This window comes from Trichosurus vulpecula, chromosome 3, assembly GCF_011100635.1.
Source record: "Trichosurus vulpecula isolate mTriVul1 chromosome 3, mTriVul1.pri, whole genome shotgun sequence".
Lineage (NCBI taxonomy): Eukaryota > Metazoa > Chordata > Mammalia > Diprotodontia > Phalangeridae > Trichosurus > Trichosurus vulpecula.
In genome coordinates this window covers 101156209-101178901 of record NC_050575.1, presented here as the reverse complement: position 1 = coordinate 101178901, position 22693 = coordinate 101156209, and the positions used below count along the sequence as shown (strand labels likewise).

Sequence of the window (22693 nt, the reverse complement as noted above, 5' to 3'; positions counted from 1 at the left end):
TCTATGATCCCTGATGATGATGGAGTTCAGAGAAGGCACACGTTTATTCTCTTTCCTTACTAGAACATAAACAATTTGTTTAGACTCCTAACATTGTTTGCACATGTTTAATTTACATTTCTCTTGACTCTGTACTTTCAAGTTTCTATTCAGTTTTGGTATTTTCATCAGAAATTCTTGGAAGTCCTTTATTTCATTAAAGATATATTTTTTCTCTTGCAGGATTATACTCAGTTTTGCTGGGGAGGTTATTCTAGGCTGTAAATCAACATATCCTTTGCCTTCGGGATCATCATATTTTAAGCTCTCTGCTCCTTTGTAGTGATGGCAGCTAAATCTGGTATGATCTTGACTGTGACTCCTTGGTATTTGAATTCTTTCTTTCTGGCTAGTTTCAGTATTTTTTTCTTTGACCTGGAAACTCTGGATTTTGGCTCAATTCCTGGGATTTTTCACTTGGGGATTTTGTTTAGTAGGTGATTGATGGATTCTTTCTCTATACATTTTATCCTTTGATTCTTGGGAATCTAGGTAGTTTTTTTTTAAAGATTTTTTGAAATACGATGGTTGAGATCTACTTTTAGTAGTGGCTTTTGGTTAGTCCAATGATTCTTAAGTTATCTCTCCTCAATCTGTTTTGCAGGTCAGGCATTTTTGCTATGAGATACCTTACATTTTCTTCTATTTTCTTCTTTTCTTTTGACTTTACATCGATACTTTTTTCTTTCTCATGGAATCATTAACTTGTTTAGTCTATTCTAATTTTCAGAGTTTGCTGTTTGGGCAAAGTTTTCTATTTCTTGTTCTAAGCTGCTAATTCCCTTTTCCATCCTTCTTTCCATGGCTCTTATTTCCTTTCCAATTTTTTTCCTCTACTCTTCTCATTTCATTTATAAAAACATTTTACTCTGTTTGTTTAACTCTTACATTTTTTGAGGCTTTGATTACAGATGTTTTGGGATCATTCTCTTCTGGTTTACATCTTAAGCATCCCTGTCCTTCTGGTCACTTTTTATGGTGAGATTCTTTTTTGTTTGCTCATTTTTCCAGTCTACTTCCTAACTTCAGCTCTGCACACTTCTGGTGGGAGTGTCTAGGTCAGTACTGCTGCTGTTTTCTTGGGGTATTGAATGTTGCATTACTCCAGAATTTCAGAAACAGTTCAGGCTGGCGCCTACAAGTTTTCAGTGCTCCTAAAGTGGCATGATCTAGGGCAAAGTCTGATTGCTGCCTCCCTGATCTGAGTTCTGCAAATTCTGGACCTGGGTTTGGATTTGAGCAATACGTCTGTGGGTTTACCCTACTTGGAGTTTCAGGAGACTGCCGCTGAGCTCAGTCATTATCAGTCAACTAGAAATCACCCAGAACAGGGTAGTAAGAGATAGATTTGCCAGCGGCCACCTGTTCCTGCACCCTCCACAAATTTAGGTCCCTCTAAGCTGGATCCTGGATCTCTTCTTGCCTTGGTGCACAGGTTCTTCCTTTAGTAGAGAACTCTTCAGGGCACATTCTTGGCCAGACCCAATCCTCAGTGTCCAAAGACTTCTCTGTCTGTCTCCCAATGCTAACCTGGGCTTGAAAAATGACTCACTTTGATTTTTTTTCTTGGATTTCCTGATAAAGATTCATTATGGTTCATTTTCTGGATGTGTTTGGGAAGAGGAACTCAATATATTTTTTCTTGTTACTTCAGGATCTTGGCTCTGCCTCTGCCTTCATAGGTTTTTCTGAACTCATCCGTTTCATCATTTTTTTATGGCACAGTAGTATTCATATGCCGAAATCCATTCCCTAATTGGTGGGCACCCTTCCCTATTGCATTCTGTAGGGTTTAAACTCTTTATTCAAGGCCCTCCCCAAGTTGACCTCACCCTCCCTCTCCAGCCTTCTCTTATAACTTCCCTTTAGTAATGGAATAGTGGACACTCCAGTCAAAATAGGCAACTCTGCTCCCTAAGCATACCCCACATTCTGCCACCTCTGTGTGGCTCATCATAACCCCACTGCCTTTTCAAAGAGATTCCCTTCTCCCCTTTGCCAGTTGAATTCTTACCCAGACTGCAAAACCAGAGACTCAGATGCCACCTATCACCTCCCTTCCTTGACTCCCCTTTGTCAGTAATGACCTTCTCCTTCTTCAACTCATGTAACCCTTTGTTCTCTCCTCTCTGGTGAGAGAGACCATCAAGCTGAGCAGTTTGAACTTCATCCTTTAGGCACTGGGGAGTCATGGAAGGCTTTTGAGCAAGGAGACCGATATACCTAGATATAATAAAGATTACTTTGGCAGGGTATAAAGAATGGTTTGGATCTTGATACTGGGTAGAAAAGCTCATCATTATACCCTTAAAGTTGGTAGTCACTGGCTACAAACATTTGTCAGAAATATGGTAGTCCCAAGAAAACAAACACGCTTGTATAAATTGCAGAGAATTCTGTGGGGCCAAATGGTATCACATTAGAAGTGATATGGTCAGTATAGAAAAAGATGCTCAGAATCCTGGTTCATATTTTAAAAGAACTCATTTTTTTAAGTAAAAGATTAATGAGCTTGTGTCATTTCTAATTTGTTTATACTGATGCAGTCCTATGAACATTCCCTGGCACTGGTTTCAAATGTTTTATAAATCGGAAGCACCTGTTGAACTTGGTAATATGTGAAAGTTTCTCATTTTCTAAGCAGTTTTTCTTACGTAGCATTGTCTTTAAAAAGCCAGATCATTTCTCCAAGGTTGAAAGTATTTTATATTTTCTGATTCAAAAAATCAAAATTTTTGTAGAGTTTTCATGCAGTCAAGCTGAAATAAATAGAATGTATGGTTTTTGTAAATGCCTTACCAGCTGATAAAATTTTGTTTGTAAAATTATTGTAATATATTGTACTGATACAAAAGAGTTTTTAAACTCCCCCAAAAGGAAAGGATTGGTGGGGGAAGACTTTTGTTATGAGGGATGGCTCTCTGGGAAGCAGAGGGGACATATTGGGAAATGTAATGGATATAAAAACAAAAGATAGCTATGACATTTCCTTTAAATGGAATGAAAGAAGAGAGAGTAGAAGCAGGAAGGCTGTTTAATTGTGCAGGCAAGACCAGATAAGGACCTTAACGAGGATGGGGGTGGGCTGGTCTCAAGGTCTCAGGACAGCTGGATAGAGAACAGAGGCAGGTTCTAGTCATGGGGGGTTGGGGTGGGGGAAGCGGCATGCGGGGGAGACAGGAGGTAGGGAGTCAGATCAGAGCCATAAGAACAGATGGAAAGGGTAGGGACTATTTATCCAGGAGAAGATAAAATACAGTGGATTTACTACACCAAGGTTATCCTAAGGGGAAGGTTGGCCAGCTGTTCCCCACGCTCACAGAGCTGGGCTGGGGGGTGGCTTAGACTGCAGTGGGAGGGAAGAAGGGTGGACACACTCAGAACAGTGGGAGAATGTTGAATGACCACAGAATATCAGTGCTGGTAGGGCCTTAGAGATCATTTACCCCAACTCTCTCCTTTTCTAGGTGAGTACATTGAGGCCTAGAAGGGGAAGTAACTTGCTGAAGGTCATGCAGTGAGATGGTGGCAGGGCCAGAGCTAAAACCAGGGGTCTCCTATTCCCAAGCTCATTGCTCCTCTCCTCTCCCTGTGGGGGAGTAGTTAGACCCCACAGAACGATACTATGGCCTTCACTTCAAAGATCTTTGGGAGGATCCCTACTGAACCCAGGGAAATCCAAGGTCTATTTTATGCTGCTAGCAATATTTCCATACTTCTGCCCACCGTGACTTTCTCCCTCTCTCGCCGGGTTCCATTTCCCAGCCTGACACTCAAAAGCTGTGACAGTGTTTAAATCTGGCCTTTCACTGGCTGTGTTTCCAGGGCCTCACCAGTACCATGGAGGCATTAATAGCACCTACCTCACTTACCCTGAGCCTCAGTTTCCTCATCTGTAAGATGAGGCTGATAAGCATCTGAACTACTTATTTCGATGGGGTGTTGTGTGGAAAGCTCTTTGTAAACTTTTAAACATAACAAAGATGTGAGTTCTCAGAAAATCAGAGAATCTCAGAAGGGACCTCTGAGACCATCTATCTAGTTCATGTGTCTTCAACTCTTCTCTGGGGCTGGGCTGGGCCCCGAGCCCCATGGTGCTGCCCCACACACAGACAATGCCTGGGCACTGTGCCCTTAGGGGAGGTGGAGGGGGAGCCTAGGACAGACAGTGGCAGCTGCAGGCCTATCTATAGCTCTCTGTGCCCTTCAATTGTTGTTCCCAACTTCAAACAATAGTCGGACAGAGGATTAGGACCCTCTCCCTGGCCCCTCCCCACCCCAAGTGAAATGGATCTCAAAGGGCCTCCCCCACCAAGGCCTGCTGCGTGAGGCCCCCGAGGTGTCTGGGGCCTGGGACACCATGTGGGATATCCCTAACAGGTTAGAAGGGCCCTGGAGAGAGAGGCTAGACCCCAGCACTAAGGCAGGGGTGAGCCCTCTGAGGGGCTGGGGAGCAGCCTAAGATGGAAAGTGGATATGCATTGCTGAAAGAAGCAGGGGAAAAAGAAATGGCTAATGGCTGGATTGGGAGAATGTCAGAGGGCATAGACCATCAGAAGGAGAAAAGTCAGAGCATAGAGCACCAGAATGTCAGAGCCAGAAAGGAGCTCAGTATACAGACTACAGGATATGAGAGTTGGGAGGTGCCTAGAATGTCAGCGCTGAAGTGAACTTTGGACCACGGAACATCAAATGTCAGAATGGTTTAGAACCCAAAAAACTACATGGTAAAATCCTCTCGTTTTACAGAGAAGGAAACTGAGTCTCAGGGAAGGGGTATGACCTTCCCCAAGGCCACAGAGTGAAAGCTGAGCGGTGAAACCAGATCTTCTCACTCCCAGACCAAGACTCTTTTCTATTATATTGTAATGAGGTTTTGGTGAAGGGGAAGTTGGGGGGAGGGTGGAGGCAGGTAGGGATGAGGGATTATAGAAAGGCAGTCAGGCTTTGGTGTGCTCTGGTTTGTAGCAGCTGGGCTGGTGCTGGTGCTGGATGGAAATGGGGTAATAGTAATAATTAGTAATAATACCTAGCCTAGCATTTATGTAGCACTTTTAAGGTTTGTAAAGCTCTTTACATAGGTTTTCTCATTTGATTCTCACAGTCCAGTGAGGGAGGTACTATTATATCCCCATATTACAGATAAGAAAACTAAGACCAAGAGAGGTATAAATAACTTGCCCCACCCAGAACACCCAAGCTAGTAAGTGTCTGAGACAGGATTCAAACTCAGGCCTGAAGGTCCAGACCTAACCCAGAGACTGCAAATCCTTGGAGGAGGCATCAGCACATAATAAACACTTAATAAAGTTCACTGAATGAGTGAATTGCAGGGATTGGATCATGGGGTCCATGGTCTAGGGGTGCAGTCTAAGAGAGTAGGATTGTAACCTACAGGTAGACAGAGGCTATAGAACATGATAATGGACCTGAGCATCCCGGGATGGTGGGTATATGCATACATGTCAGTCAGCCTACATTTATTAGCATTTACTATATGCGCCAAACATTTTGCTAAGCGCTGGGGGTACAAAGAAAGGTAAAAATAGCCCCTGTCCTCAAGGAGCTTACATCCTAATATAGCATGTATATAACTAGATCCCTACCAGATAGCAGGTAATCTCAAAGAGGAAGGCATGAGCCATTGCTGAGGGAGGGGAGATTAGGAAAAGCCTCCAAGAGAAAGTAGGGTTTGGGTTGAATCTTAAAGGGAAGCCAAAAATAAAAACAAAAACACACACACACACACAAAAGAAGGGAAGCCAAGAGGCCGAGGTGAGGAAGGAGGACATTCCAGAGATTGAGGATCTCCAGTGAAAAGGCCTGGAGGCATAGTGGGATAGAAAGATGGGAAAGTGCCAGGTTGTGAAGAGTTTTTACATACCAAAGGGAACATTTTATACTTGATTCTGGTGTAAGGGACAGACAATCTATTCCTATAGTCCTTGTCCTCTGAGTCACATCTGTCCAATGAGCTAACATCTGTCCCATGGAGACATGGAAGCTTGTTGGATCTCTGACTGAGAAGACCTGCCCGGGGCCTGTTGAGAGCAAATCACATCCCTAGCAGCCTAACAAGGCAGAAAGAACCCTGCAAAAGCAATCAGGACACTTTGGTTTTAGTCCTGGCTTCACCACTGATTTTCTGGGTAACTGATCCAGCGCTTATTTACAGAGCCTGGCACATAGTAGGTGCTTAGTAGATGCTTGCTGACTTGACCAGGGACACATCCCTCTGGGCCTCAGATTCCTTAAGATGCAAAATGAGGATAAGAAGTATTGTCCTGATTCTCTCACAAGGCTGCATAGAGAATAAATAAGAAAATGTATTGGAAAGTGTTTTATAACTGAAGAGTGACCACCTCATGGGAAGGAGTAGTATGTCTGAGTTCCAGATGGTGAATGGACAAGTACCTGTTTTGTACCTAGTTTCCTCACGCCTGTATTAGGCTCTGTGAGGAGGCCTAGTAGGAGATGACAGGGGTCTCTGTCTCTGGGAGCTCACAGTCTGATTAGTGGTACAAGAGTCATCAACATATCATTGTTGTTGTGTTTTTCCTTCGTTCTCGAAGAGGACCATGACATCAGGGAAATGACATGACTTGCAGTTGACTTGGATTTGAGTGAGGGAGGGCTGTGCAAGGTCACTGGCCTCACTTTCTCCTCCAGAGCCATCTGGGTCCAGTGGCCAGATATTCACCAGGATGACTGGAGATGGCCCAAGATGTAATGGGAGACCCTGGCCCTTTTAAGCTAAGGCCTTTTCATGTACTCACTTAGAGTGAGGTAGCCCATTCAGTGAACAGGCCTCTTTAAAAAGTGAGTCAAAGGATGGCCCCTTTCATTAGAAAAAAAGACTTAAAAAAATCAAACTGGGAGGGGAAGACTTTCAGGGTTGCTGTTCCAAAGAGAAACAGTTACCATTGACATTCACTCTAAGGCAGGAGGGCCCAAAATACAGCCGTTAATTGGAGCTTGGGCTGGGACCTAAGACTAGTGGAGGAAGGAACAAGGTGAAGATAGCAGTTTGCACCAGGAGAATTCAGTTCGAATCCTGCCTCTGATTTCCTTTGTGACCTGGTGCAAGCCATGTCACCTCTTAAGACTTAGTTCCTCCTATATAAATCAAATGAGATATTTGTAATGTGCTTAGCCCTGTGCCTAGCATACAGTAGGCACTTAATAAATGCAAGTTCCCTCTCCTCCCTTAAAATGAGGAGGTAGGCGGAGGTAATTTCTAAAGTACCTCTCAACTCCAAATCTTAAAGATCCTACTTTTTACCATTCTTTTTTTCTAGCCTTTCTAGTGGGAAAAGCACTGGATTATGAGTCTGAAGATCTGGGTTCAAATCCTAGCTCTACTACTTATTACTAGTAGTGTGACCTTCTCATGCCAGTCCCTTAATCTTGCTAGGCCTCAATTTTCTCATTTGTAGAATGAGGAGGGTTAGGTTTGATGACTCCGTAAGTACCTTCCAACCCTAAATTTATGATCTTTGCAAGAGCCCAAAGGTGGGACTCAGGAATGCCTGGGCTCTGTACCAGCTCTGCCAGTTCAGTTTCCTCTACTCAAAGATTTGAGGTAGGCTTTGCTGATCTCTAAGGGCCCTCCAGCTCTTATCTTCCATGAAACAATTACACAATTGAGACAAGACAGGAAAGCCTGGACTCATGCATTCCATTTCAGGGTACAGACAGCAACTGAAAAGGAGTAGGGAGATAGCAGGATCCCAGAGTAATCCAGGCAGGCTTCCCAAAGGAAGGGACCATAAAATGAGGTCTGACTTCTCTCCCCAGGCCTCAGTCTCACTGTGATGAGTCCAGTCAGCTATTCCTAGCCCCACCCCCCATCTCCACTCCTCCCCAGTGGCTATTCTTGGGCCAGAGATAAGGCCCTTCCAGCTGCTGCTGTTTGTCTCTGTCTACTCCCGGAACCACCACAGCCCTGGATAAGGGGCTGGAGCCACCCAAGGCCCACAGGCGGTTGGGGGGTGGGGGCCGGGAGGGTCCTATCTGCAGGCTAAGGAGCCTGCTTTGTGCTCTGCTCCTCTCCAGTGACACATGGGCTAAGCAAAACAGGTATGTAGTAGGCGTCTGTCTGGCAGGCAAGCAACAGGCATGGGGCATAGAGAGCAATCCTCTCTTTCCTTGGGGCCCTAGGCAGGGGGCTTAGATACCAGACTCCCATGCAGAGAACCAGACTAGATGCTTTTACAATCCGTTACAGCTGTAAATCCTAGGATTCTGTGACCCTTCCTGGTCATAGGGCCAAGGCTGGAGACTCCACAGAGGTGCAGGGGGGTAAACTGAGCTTTCTGACCCACAAAGAATGCAACCTCAGCAACTCCCAAACTATCCCTGATATCATGGGTGGAGGGAGTTTTAGGGGGCTCTGATATTCTAGGGGAAATGTCCTAGATGCTCTGATTCTTTGGGAAAGGTTAAAGTTTGAGGGAGCCTTGTAGAATAGTGGTTTGGAAGGAGTTATCAAAAGTGCTCTGACATTTCAGGGGGAGCAGAGTCCTTCTGTGAGGGGGAAGAAAGAATAGGAAGGCAGTGTGGTACAGTAAAAAACAAACAAACAAAAAACCCCTTGCTCCAGAGTCTGAGGACCTGAGTTCAAATCGCACCTCTGACCCTCACTCTCTATGTGACCTTGGGCAAAGTGATTATTCTTCTTGGGCATTGGTTTCCTTATCTATAAAGTGGGTTGGGGGATGTTGAGGAGAGAGGGCATCTGAGGTCCTTTCTAGCTCTGGATCTATGAGGATCCACAAATGTCCACCCCCTGGGAACCAGCCTGAACTGTGCCCTCTCTCTAGATACAAAGCCCGTATGCCAAGATTATGCAGAAAGAGGCCATAATATGGAGCAGACAGGGAGTCTTTTAGCCTTTATTGGACACTTGTTTCTTTCCAAATCCCAGGAAGTACTCCCCTGACCCCTCCAGGATCCTTTGGTCCATCCCCAGGATATTACTGCAGGACAGAAAACTTCGAGGATGATTAAAGGGTTGGATGGCCTAGGTCTGTGTCTGTTTTCATGCGAAAATGTTTTTTTCTATGTATGTGCTCATGGTGATGTGCTTGAGATGGCATCTCTATGTGTATGTTCATGTCTGCATGTGCCTGTGTGTCTGACCATTCACCATATGGCATCAGGCTAGCACACCCTTGTGTGGGACCCAAGTCTAGCTGAGGTGGCTGCAGGACCCTTGCTTCACCAGAGTCTGTATGACCGAAAGGCTGAGGTTGGCCCCAGCATCCTGGTGTGGGCCGGCCTGCCTCTGTGGTTCCATGATATGCCTGGCACACACTCATCTTAGGCCACAGCTGTCTGGCAGATTCAGGCCTTATCGAGAAGGAGCTCATCAGCTCCACAATGTCTTTCCTCTCTTCTGTGTCCATCTTCCAATCACTTTGTCTGGGATGGGTAGACAGGCCATGGGAGGAGTTGCGTGTCACCGGCTCTGTGGCCTCTGGGAGAGAGAAGAGCGCTATGGGGCCCAGCTGCCCACAGTTACAGCTAGCAGGATGCTCTGTGCTTGGGGCCCCCAAGGCCTCAGAGATGGGGGTGAGGCTGGATTCCCACAGCAGCTTGCTTCTGTCCACTACCCCAGTGGATCCCTCCCCATCAGGGGATAATACCGCATCCCAAGGGCCCTGGTCCTTCTCTGTGCTGCTCATACTGTCTCCCTCTAGGAAGCATGGCATGTTGTCTGGGAGGATTTCATTCTCCAGAAGGGCATCTTCTGCCTCTGATGGGGGGCGGCCCATGATCTGCAGCAGAGGGGCTTCAATCTTGGGCAGGAAAGGCTGGCTGTTCTTGGACCCTAGAAAGCGTCCAAAGCAAAAGCTCAGGATGTTCTGGATACTGATGTCCATTTCCCAGGGGCTGGGGGCCCACACTTATGAGCGGGCACAGAGATGGACCTGATCCTCCAAGGGGGAAGAGGAAGGGGGAATTCTTTTTTTGTAGTGAAGCTCTTGGACAAAAAGGTTTGGAACTACACAAGGAGCTGCCTCAAGGGTGAAGTCTCAGGCTGAGGGGATTTGACTTTCCTGTTAGGCATTAAATATTTGTGCCCCTGGGAGTGAGGGAAATGGTTTCCAGTCTTCTTAGTGAATCAGGTTTCTTTAAATCTGGGTGCTTGTAGCCAGATTTGTAGGCCTGGCCTGGCCTGTGGTTTCAGGGTCTTGCTGTCTGACTCAGCTGCCCCTGGGACCAGGGGTGTTCCTGACCCTACTTGGACTGAGCAGGCAACATCCAGGACTCTCTTGGGCTCAACGGCTGGTGATGGTGTGTGGGGCCTGGAGGGATGGATGGATGGATGTTCAGTTCCAGGTCCTGATCACCACCGAGTGGCCACCAGATGATCACAAGGGCAGGGGGATGTCTGACAGCCTCTCCCAGGCCCTGGGCCGAGGGACTGGGACAGCTTCCCTGCAGGAGAGAGGTGGGATTGGAGAGGACGGGGTAGTTTGATATTCTTAAGGCCCTAGGTGGTAATTTGATATTCTCAAGGCCCTAGATGGCTAAGGGTAGGAATTGTCCCCACATGAAATGAATCCTGGGCTGGGTGTTTGCCTATCAGGTAAGGGGAAAGAAGACCTCTATCTTTCTGCCCTGATTCAGTCATTTACTATTCGCTAATTTCCCAAGTAGTGACAATCTCCTAGCCCAGGAGAAGAGCCCTGTCCTTCTCTCTCTCTCTCTCTCCCTCCCCCCCTCTCTCCCCCTCCCTTCATCCCTCCTTCTCTCCCTTTCTCCCTTCATCCCTCCTTCCCCCCCTTCCTCCCTTCATCCCTCCTTCCCTCCCTTTCTCTCTTCCTCCCTCCAGTGGAGGGATGGAGGCAGAATGCCTAATGTCTATAGCTAGTTAGCCAGTCGAGGCCTCCCTGATGCCTTGGGACACCAGAAGGAAGGACACCTGTCAGGTATCCCCCTGGAGGAAAGGGAGTCTTCCCTTGGTGTGTTAGGAATCATGACTGGGAAAAGCACTGAATTTGCAGTCGTCATGAAGGTCTGGCTTAAATCCCAGCTCCAACATAACTAGCTGTGTGACCCTTAACCTCTCTAAACCCCAATTTCTTAATATGCAAAAAAACAGCAGGTGGGGAATAATGCCTATACTATCTCCTTAATAGGTTTGTTGGTAGGAATCCTGCACTTTGTTATCTTCAAAGTGTGTGAGGATTATTTATTTTTCCGAGACTTCAGCATTTGGGCTTCTTGAGGGGAACATTATGCTCAAGCCGAGGAATCTTCCCGGTGGGGACAGGGAGCTCACTCATGGGTGTTTTCTGCCTCTTTGTCCCAGAGCCACCCCGGGCCCATCTCCTCCTCCCTCCTTGGGTCCCGGGGACAACATAGCATAAGCAACCCTACGCCCTTGATAGAATGAAACTGAATTTTGGGGGAGGCTGAATGTTGCAAGAGAAAGGGCGGGATTAGTCTCTTGGGGCGGTTGAACCATCCTTACCCCCAAAGACTGTGTAGGAGACCTGGGCCGAGCTCTGGGAAGTCCCCTCCCCATCCCAGCGTCCTCCCTTCAGGCTCGAGTTTTCATCATGCCCCCCGGGAATGCTGTGACTTTCCAGGGTCCGCCCGGAGCAGTGCCCCTTGCCCTGATCCATCGGCGGGGCAGCTCCTCCTCCCCAAACCCTCCCCAAACTCTCCCCAAGTCCTTTTATTCACCTGCAGAGTCTGGCGCCGCCCGGGGTTCTGGTCCTTACCGGCATTGTGGGGGTCTCAATGCCGGTGACTACGTCATAGCAGCCCCGGCCCCTCCCCCGCCCCACTGTGAGCCAGGCTCTGGTCCGTCTAGAAATTCCTCTACCATCCCTCCCACACCCACACCTCTAGGGGTGCAGTGACCCCCTTTTCCCGGTCGGAACAAAGAGAGCCCAGGCGCACAGCCCCTTGACAGGGCTGCCTCGCGCTGACCTCCACTGTACTCCCTGGCCCCACGCCAGGGCAACAGAAGACTGGAGATCGAAGAACCGGTAGCTTCACTCTCTGGGTGAGGGAAAGGCTGGACAGCGCACCTACAACCTCATCCCTATCCCACGGGATCAAGTTCCAAACCACGTATAGGGATGGATAAGGCATGATGTGAGAGAGGCTTTGAGTGGAGACCAAATTAAGCAGCTGGTTTCTGGTGGTACTATTGTGTCTGGGAATTCTCTCAGCTATGCCACAAAAGAGGGTGACCTTAGACAAGTCACTTAACCCTTCAGTTTCTCCAATTGTAAAATTGGGGCAGCTAGGTGGTACAGTGGATAGAGTGCTGAGCCTGGAGTCAGGAAGACCTGAATTCAAATCCCACCTCAGACACTTACCTGTATGACCCTTGGGCAAATCACTTAACTCTTTTTGCCTCAATTTCCTCATCTGTAAAATGAGGAGAAGGAAAGGGCAAACCTCCAGTATCTTGGCCAAGAAAACCCCAAACGGGGTCATGAAGAGTTGGACACACTCAACAACAAAGAATAAGGGCTGGTTGATTTGGGCAGATCACCTCTAAAGCTCCCTTAATTCCATTCTTGCTCTCAATGATTCCAATAAATTTAATTCGACAGACATTAAGTGCTGACTCTGGTCTACTGCTCTAGACCCTTAACTACTTACTAGCCCCTACCATGTGCCAGATTCTGTGCTAAGCATTTTACACATATAATCTCATTCTCTCTGGCTGTCTCCTATGCCTGGAATGCTTTCCCCCCTACTCTTTGGTAGCTGGCTTTCCTAGCTTCTTTTAAGTTTCAGCTGAAATCTAACTTAAAAACTAACCCTTCTTAATTCTGGTGCTTTCCCTCTTCTAATTATTTCCTATTTATCCTCTGCATAGCTTGCTTTGTAAATTTATTTGCATGTTGTCTCCCCTGTTAGATCGTAAGCTCCTTGAGGGTCCTCTTTGGCCTCTTTTTGTATCCCCAGTGCTTTGCACAGTGCCTGGCACATAACAGATGCTTCATAAATGTTTACTGATTGATTTTTTGATTGCTCCAATAACCCTAGGAGGTAGGTGCTATTATCATCTCCATTTTACTGTTGAGGAAACTGAGGCAACAGAGGTGAAGTGGCTTGCCCAAGGTCACATGGTAAAGGTCTGAGACCACTTTTAACTCAGGTCTTTCTGACTAGGCACACCCTAGTCTCCCTCTTCAAGAACCCCACACCCTACTGAACCTTATGAGCAAGTCCCCTGGGCTGAAGTCCTGAGCAAGACCAAAATCAAAACCAAAACCACCACCACCACACACAATGTATATGGCAGAGTATGGAAGTAGTCTTAAGAGGTAAAGTAAACCAACATCACTACTGTCTTCAAATGGAGACTGGATGACCACTTGTCAGGAGTTTTCAATACAAGGTATTCATTCTATAAGGAAAGAATGTTGCTTTCTTTGAGTCTGGGAGTCAGAAATTATTCCAAGATTGAGATCTAGAGGATGTTAGATTTGGAAGAGTGTCGTTTTAATGGGGGAACTTTGAGCTTTGCTTTCTGCCCCCCCCATTCCCCAAAGGCAGAGCTGAAAGAAATGTGTAAAAGTGGTGGACAGACAGATCAATGGAAGGAAGGACTTCTTAATGTGACACCTGCGGGTTGTGTGTTCACTTGGTGGATCCTTGGAGTGACACTTGGGGCGCTGTGGTAACAGCTTACATCAGTTTCTAAGCCTCCTTCCTTAAGCCTGCAAAAAAGCAGTATACCACTAGATGAGTGTAATATCAGAATTGTCCACCAGGCAACACTATATTCACTCAATCGGCTAACTGGTCTCATCAGAGTCTCTCTGGCTTGCTTGTGTGAGCTTCCCACACATCCTTGGAGCTGCAGGGTTCCAGGTGGCTGAATAAATTAAAACCATTGCTGGCCATGTTCTGGATTTAGAATAAGGAATAATGAAATAATAGCTTTACAATTTTAAAGTTTTTAAAATTATTTATTTTTAGTTTTCAACATTCACTTTTATAAGATTTTTAGTTCTAAAATTGCTCCCTTCCTCCCTCCCCCCTCCCAAAGACGGCATGCAATCTGAAACAGGTTATACATGTGCAATCATAGTAAAGGTATTTTCACCTTAGTCATGTTGTGAAAGAGAAATCAGAACAAAAGGGAAAAACCATGAAAAAGAAAATGATGACAAAAGTAGAAAATAGTATGCTTTCATCTGGATTCAGATTCCAAAGTTCTTTCTTTAGATGTAGATAGCATTTTCCATCATGAATCTTTTGGAATTGTCTTAGATCATTGTACTGCTGAGAAGAGCTAAGTTTATCAAAGTTGGTGTAGCTGTTACTGTGTACAATGTTCTCCTGGTTCTACTCACTTCACTCAGCATCAGTTCATGTAAGTCTTTCCAAGTTTTTCTGAAATCTGCCTGCTCATTGTTTCTTATAGAATTTTGGAGGAGGCTAAATGTTGCAATTGAATCATGGCAGCAGTGGCAGTTTCCAAACCTCTCAGCCCACAGACAGTAAGGGGATCAGTCAGAAGGGCATTTACAGGGGTCCCTTGCTGGCACCAAGGGCAGGACTCTGTTGCATTGGCTATACAGTCCTGGGTCTTAGTCCCACTGTGAGGAAGAGCACTAGCTTGTGATTGCAGGGGAGTAGAGATCTTGGTCATAGTTCCAGGGTTGAAAACATTGCTTGTAGTCACTCACAAACCAGTGCACAGTACGGGAGAGTAGTAAACATACCTCCCCCTAGATTATACCATCTTGGAAGAACCAAAAACTTACAGGTCCCCAGAACTGCTTCTGAAAACAGTTGCACAAAAGACCCTGAAGGTTGAGGCAGTCCCCACCTTGGGGCAGAGCCCCACTTTAGTAGAGAGTTAAATGTCACGAAATAGGCTGGAAAATGAGCAAACAGAAGAAAATTCTGACCATAGAAAGTTACTATGGTGACAAGGAAGATCAAAATACGCACTCAGAAGAGGACAACCCAGCCAAAATTCCTGCATCCAAAACCTCAAAGAAAAATATGAATTGGTCTCAGGCCATGGAAAAGCTCAAAAAGAATTTAAAAAATCAAGTTAAGAGAGGTAGAGGAAAAACTGGGAACAGAAATGAGAGTGATGCAAGAAAATCATGAAAAAGGGTCCACACCTTGGTAAAGGAGGCACAAAAAAATACTGAAGAAAATAAACACCTTAAAAAACAGAATAAGCCAAATGGAAAAGAGGCACAAAAATCCAATGAAGAGAAGAATGCCTTGAAAAGCAAAATTGGCCAAATGGAAAAAGATATACAAAAATTCACTGAAGAGAAGAACTCCTTAAAAAGTGAATTGGCCAAATGGGAAAGGAGGTATAAAAGCTCACCAAAGAAAATGATTCCTTAAAAATTAGAATTGTGCAAGTGGAAGCTAATGACTTTATGAGACATCAAGAAACGATCAAACAATCAAAAGAATGGAAAATCAGAAAAACAACTGTCCTGGAAAATAGATCCAGGAGAGATAATTTAAGAATTATTGGACTACCTGAAAGTCATGACAAAAAAAATCTTTCAAGAAATAATCAAGGAAAACTGCTCTGATATTCTAAAACCAAGGAGTAAAATAGAAATTGAAAGAATCTATTGATCACCTCCTGAAAGAGATCCCAAAATGAAAACTCCCAGGAATATTATAGCCAAATTCCAGACCTCCCAGATCAAGGACTAAACACTGCAAACAGCCAAAAAGAAACATTCAAATATCATGGAGCCACAGACAAGATAACACAAGATTGAGCAACTTCTACATTAAAGGATCAGAAGATTTGGGGGGCAGCTAGGTGGCGCAGTGAGGATAGCACCAGCCATGGAGTCAGGAGGACCTGAGTTCAAATCCAGCCTCAGACACTTGACACATGTACTAGCTGTGTGACCTTGGGCAAGTAACTTAACCCCAACTGCCCTGCCCCCCCCAAAAAAAAACCAACAAAAAAGAAGATTTGGAATATGATATTATGGAGGGCAAAAGAGCTAGGATTACAACCAAGAATCACCCACCCAGAAAAACTGAGTATATTCCTTCAGAGGAAAAAAATGGATATTCAACAAAATAGAAGACTTTCAAGCATTCCTGATGAAAAGACCAGAGCTAAATAGAAAATGTGTCTTTCAAATACAAGATGCAAAAGAAGCTTAAAAAGGTAGACAGGAAAAAGAAATCATAAGGGATTTGATAAGGTTAAACTGTTTATATTCTTATGGGAAAATGATATTTATAACTCCTAAAAAGTTTCTCATTATCAGAGCAGTTAAAAGGAGTATACAAAGAGAAAAAACAGAGATGTGAGTTGAATGTGACAGTATTATCATCTAAAAGAAATAAAATTAAGGATTGAGAAAGAAGAATGCACTGGTAAAAGGGGAAAGGGAGAGGTAGAATGGGATAAATTATCTGACATAAAAGAGACCTGAAAGAGATTTTACAGTGGAGGGGAAAATGGGGGAAGCAGGAAGGGGAGCACATGAACCTTACTCTCATTAGAATTGGCTCAAAGAGGGAATAATAGATGCACTCAGGTGTAAAATCTATCTTTTTTTCCTTTTAAATTTATTTTTAGTTTACGACATTCAGTTCCACAAGCTTCTGAGTTCCAAATTTCCTCCCCGTGCCTTCTCTGCCTTTCCTCACCCCTCCCCCACAACATGGCATGCAATCCAATATAGGTTCTACATATATCTTCACATTAAACATATTTTCACATTAGTCATGTTGTAAAGAAGAATTATAACCAATGAAAAGAACAATGAGAAAGAGGAAACAAAACACAAAAATTTTCTTAAAAAAAGAGAGCAAATAGTTTGCTTCAATCAGCATTCAGTCTCTAATTCTTTCTCTGGATGTGGATAGCTTTTTCCATCATGAGTCTTTTGCAGTTGTCTTAGAACCTTGCATTGCTGAGAGGAGTCAAGTCTATCAAAGTTATTCATCTCACAACGTGTCTGTAATTGGGTACAATGTTCTCCTGGCTCTGCTCCCCTCACTCAGAATCAGTTCGTGTAAGTCTTTTCAGGTTATTATGAAGTCCGTCTGCTGCTTATTTCTTATAGCACAATAGTATTTCATTACATTCATATACCACAACTTATTCAGCCATTCCTCAAGTGATGGGCATCCCCTCAATTTCCAATTCCTGGCCACCACAAAAAGAGCTGCTACAAAAATTTTTGTATACGTGGTCCTTTTCCCATCTGTATGATCTCTTTGGAATATAGCCCTAGAAGTGGTATTGCCGAGTCAAAGGGTATGCACATTTTTATAGCCCTTTGGGCATAGTTCCAAATTGTTCTCCAGAATGGTTAGATCAGTTCACAACTCCACCAACAATGCATTAGTGTTCCAATTTTCCCACATCTTCTCTAGCATTTATCATTTTTCTGTTTTGTCATGTTCAGTCAATCTGACAGGTGAGATGTGGTACCTAAGACTTGTTTTGATTTGCATTTCTCTAATCAATAGTGATTTAGAGCACTTTTTCATATGACTATAGATATCTTTAATCTCTTCCTCTGAAAACTGCCTGTTCATATCCTTTGACCATTTATCAGCTGGGGAATGTGAAATCTATCTTAATATACAGGAAAGTAGGAAGGGAAGGGGATAAGAGAGGGGGCGGGGCTGATAGAATGGAGGGCAGTTTGGGGGAGGTAAAAGTCAGAAGCAAAACACTTTAAAGACTGGACCAGGGTAAAATCAGAGAGTAGGATAAACGGGGAAAATAGGATGTAGGGGAATAGTTAGTAATCATTATTGTGAAAAAAAATTTTACAATGAGTTTCTCTGATAAAGACTTCATTTCTCAAACATATAGAAAATTTATAGAAATAAGAGCCATTCCTCAATTGATAAATGGTCAAAGGATGTGAACAGGTAGTTTTCAGACAAATTAATCAAAGCTATCTATAACGGTGTGAAAACAATGCCCTAAATAAAGCCACTGTTAAATAGTTCAATTAGATGTGTAAAAGCATGGTAACGGCAAGAAACATCAGACAGCTGCATCATAGGATACAGTAACCCAGGAACTTTCCATTTCCGACCCTCCTTTTCAGACTATATAAATAGTTCAGATGCTAGTCATTCTAGCACCTTTTTTTTCCTTTAGTATTTTATTTTTCCTTATTTATATGTAAGAACAATTTTTAACATTCGTTTTCTAAGACTTTTGAGTTCTAAATTTTCTCCCTTCCTCCCTCCCCACCCCACCCCCATTGAAAGGGCAAGCAATTTGATATAGGTTGTACACATGTGGTGATGCAAAACATTTCTATATCAGTCATGTTGTGAACGAAAACATAGAGCCAAAAAACCCTCCAATAAAAATAAAATTAAAAAAAGTATGCTTCAATCTACATTCCGACACCATCAGTTCTTTGTCGAGATGAATAGCATTTTTCATCATAAGTCCTTCGGAGTTGTCTTGGATCATCATATTGCTGAGAATAGCTAAGTCATTCACAGCTGATCATCTTACAAAATGGTTGTTGCTTTGTACACAGTACATCTCACTTTGCATCTGCTCGTGTAATTCTTTCCAGGTTTTTCCATTTCTTACAACACACTCCTAAGCTGAGAAAAAGACAGCCTCAAAGTGTCAAGTCTTAATAAATTTCCCATTTCCCAGCATGCACACCATGCATGCTGGGACTGGAAAGTGCTACAAAGGCTTTTGGTGACTGTTGGACAAGGCTGCATGGGACAACCAGACAGCCCAGTCCCTGATTCCGTGGTCCCAGTGGCTCCCAACTTCTGGAAGCTACATGGCTTATTGTTCTGGCTCAAGAGTGGGAGCATTTCTGCAACACCAGCCCTGGAAAGAAGGGCTTCTTAAATACCTCATAGGCTATAGGAAGCCACTCATGAAAAACGTAACACTGATAAATCGGGGAAGGGGAAAAGGCAGGCATAACTGTGTGGAAGCCTTGGCCACCATTTCTTTTTCTTCTCTTCTTTAAGCTCCTCATGCCATCCCTGATGTCTGGGGTCACATCTGCAGTCAAACGAATTTGGGTCGTGCTGACACCAAAGCCAACTGTAAAGTGTCTTGGTACTGGCAGTCTCTGTGGAAACACTGTATCTCAACAAACACATTACGTATTTGAAGAACTGTAAAAATGTAAGCTATGAGCTACACTTACTATTTTTGGATTATATGCCCCTGTTGGGCCAGCTCCAAGACTTTTTACCTTCTCTTGCATGTCACAGTACCTAGCACAGAGAAGGCACCAAATGAATACTTGATCAACGAAGCTGTAAAATAATATAATTTTACTAAAGCATACCTTGCAAGCAACGTGCCTATTTGCAATATAAAATGGAAAGTGTGACTATAAGCTTCCTCCTTTTGTATCAGCTAATTAATTTTTGTATCATTTCAAGGAGGATCTGGGTCTTCTTTTAGAAACCCCAAACTACAACTTGGGGAGTTCATGCAGAGTCAACCTGGGCTCCCAAATCTACTTTGTTTTAAACCTTCCCCCACTGCTGTTCTTTCCCTCTCATTTTATCAAATTCATTTATTCAACATTTGGTGAGACACATACTACCCTTTTTTGTAAGGCCCTGATGGGACTGGGAGATGAAAAGATTACCTGGTCACTGTCCAAGTGAGACTCGCAGGACAGTAGGGAATATACAACACGTTTCTTAACACTTAGAATGTAAGAGAATTTGTAATAAGAAGCCACATAAACAGAGGCAACACGGGCAGTGGAAAGAATGTTGCATTTGGAGTCAAGGGCCCTAGCTGCCAAGCCCAGCCTTGCCAAATGGCAAGTAAATACTAATACTGTCAAAGCCATACCTCTTGGGCCTCAGTTTCCTCATCTGTAAAACTGAGGAGTTCGATTCCTTCTAAGATCCCTTCCAATTCTAAATGTACGATCCTGTATAAGGAAAATAGTTCCACAGTTTGAGGATGAAAGGGTGGTGGGGGTATATGTTCTGCCAGTAACTCCCTGTGTGGCCTAGCAAGCCCCCAGTGGACCTCCTGCATATGGTGGGGGGGAAGGGTGAAGACCAGGACCAGGTGGTTTGAGGTCCCCTCCAGCTCTGACTTTTTGCACTTGATCAGGGAAGGCTTTGCAGAGCACTTATTTAATGATTTCAAAAAATCTTTACGCCCAGCCGTTATGAGCTGGTGCCCAGGTCCCCTGCTCCCGTTGGAAAAGACCTCCCCTATCATTTTACAGAGGAAGAAAACTGATGCAAGGAGAGGTGAAGCGACTTGTTCAAGGTCATACTGCTAGTAAAAGACTGGGGTGGGATTTGAACCCTTGCCCTAGGAGCACCTCATCACGCCTCCGGGTCAAATTCCATCTGGGGAATTCCATGACGTCACCATGGGGAGCCAGAGCAGCGGAGGAGCCAAGCCTGGAGAAAGCTGGTGCGCGTGCACGTCCGGAGGACCCAGCTCTCCAGCGGTCCGCGAGCCCGCCTGCCCTCCCCTCCCTGCCTCTCCACCTCCAGTGCACGTCTCTTCCCGGCCTCGGATCACCACCCTTCCTACAAGCAACCTTTACCCCCGCTCTGTTCTTCCGTCTCCCTGGCTGCACCCAATGCGCAGACGTACGCTTTCTGGCCCCGCCTCCCTTGTGCCCCGCCCCCTCCTCCGTTTCTCCCCTCCCTTCCGGGGCTAGGGGGCCTCCCACCCTGGAGCGGCGCTTGAAGCCCAGTTGCTGCAGCCTGGGCTGTGCGAGCGCTCGGGTAAGTGAGGGGATGCCCGGGACGGTGGCCTGCGAGGGACATGCTCCAGGAGACTTCTTCCAGAGAGCGGGGAGGGGCCGTAGCCTGCTCGTCTGGACCCGGGGAGGAGGGGGCGGGGGAGAGGACGGCGATAGGTCCGCGGGTGCGCCCGCCTTGGCGGAGCCGGCTCGCGGCCCAGATCCGCGCTCGCGTGGGTGAAGGAAGAAGCTCCTGGGCCGAAAGGAAGGACGGGGCTGGAGCCTCCGACCAAAGGTCCCCCGAGGCGGCTGTGGGGCCCTGAGCCGGACGAGATCCACGCCCCTTTCACGGGCCGCCCCCGCCTTCTTCCTTCCCTCCCCCCATCCTTACGCCCCCCTCCGCCTTCTCTCCCCTTCTTTACACCACCCTTCTTTCCCTCCCCCTCCTTGCCCCCTTCCCTCTTTTCTCCTCTCCCTTCATTTCTCCATCCTTTCCCCTCCCCCCCTTTACAGCTCCCTTCTCCCCTTTCTTTCCTCCTGTCTCCCTCCTTTCCCCTTGTTTCCCTCTCCTTCCTTTCCCCTCTCCCTTTTTTCTCTCCCTCTTTTCCCTCCCTCTTTTCCCTCCTCCTTCCCACCTTTCCACTTCTCCCCCCCTTCCACTGTTCCACATTGCTTCCTCTCCATCTCTCTTCCCACTATCCTTCTGTCCTCCCCATTCCCATCCACTGGGGTGTCCGGCAGCTTCTTCCCACAGTGGGGACCTAAGTGCTCTTAGACTCCCAGGGAAGAGCTCAGGGTTTGGAATCGGGATCTGAGTTCAAATGCTGTCTTTTCTATGTGACCATGGGCAAATCACTTCTTTCCTACTGTGGACCCTAGTTTTCTACTCTGTAAAACAGAGCGACAGGTTGGGCTAGGTAATCTTGTTGGAGGCTCCTTTCGGCTCTGCATCCTGTTTCATGAACAAAGGGGGCACTTGCATCTCTCCTCTGTGCTCTTTTCTGGGGATGAGTAGTACCACGTTGTTCTTGTCCTTGAGGATAGGAGGGTTGGAGGTAGAGGAGGGGGTACGGACAGAAGAGGAGATGTGTAAGCAAAATAAACGTAAGAGAAGTTGTTGTAGGATAAAGGCAGAGAGAGGCCCTGGTAAGGTGCTATTAGAAATTTGAAGGATAATCCTTTTATTCCTGCACAATGGTGTTGTGAGAGGGAAAAAATACTTTAAGCCTTAAAACCCTATAGAAATGTGATGCTATTATTCATGGTACTAGAGTCAGGAAGCCTAAGGTCAGATCTATTCATCTAAATGCAGATCATTGTCTGGACATGAGGTATGTTCGGTTGGTAGTTTCCCTTCCCCCTTCCTGGAATTATTATATTTGTTCCATTTTTGTCTTTGGTATCCAGAGTACCTGGCACTTTTTCTTTTTTAGTAGGTGGGGAGAGTGGAGGGTATGGAACTATGATTTCATCTCTACAGGGAGTTCCCAGAGTTGAAGCTCCATCCCTGATGGCAACACTACAACTCATCTGTAACTTAAAATATTAGATTTGTCTGAGGCCCTGAAAGCCAGTATGTGAGACCAGTTCTGTATCTACTACTCCAGAGTCTCTCTCCCTCCTCCCCCTCACAAAGACCAAAAAAGTCCCTTCCCTCAAGGAGCTTACGTTCAATATGAAATAACGTCTGTATGTGACAGAATAAATGTAAAGTAATTCCCATAAAGACCTCATGTAGGAGAAGGCATTTGAGCAGATCTTTGAAGAAAACTAGGGATTCTGGAGCATGGGAGTGAGGAATTGCATTCCAGGCAAGGCTTGGTGATGAGAAGATGGCATGTCTTTTGAGGAACAGACAGAAATTCAGTTTGGCTGGATTGAAGAGGGTGTGAAGGAGAGTGATGTATGAGACTGGAAAGGTAGGTTAGTGCTAGGCTGTGAAGGACAGAAATCGAACCCAGATATTCCTGACTTCCAGGAAGGAG

At 45.4% G+C, this 22693-nt stretch overlaps 1 protein-coding gene across 3 annotated transcripts in view; it reads left to right on the top strand.

Moving 5' to 3' along the window:
* The first annotated feature begins 20688 nt into the window (after positions 1–20688).
* Positions 20689–22693, top strand: part of GSS (glutathione synthetase) — a 31082-nt gene continuing 29077 nt past the window's right edge. The window contains exon 1 of one of the 3 annotated variants that reach the window (XM_036751947.1): positions 20689–20751. The gene's annotated coding sequence lies outside the window, so the exon portion shown is untranslated. Of the gene's footprint in view, positions 20752–20920; positions 21004–22693 lie in introns of those variants that run through there. The other 2 variants (XM_036751949.1, XM_036751948.1) reach the window with 2 other exon arrangements.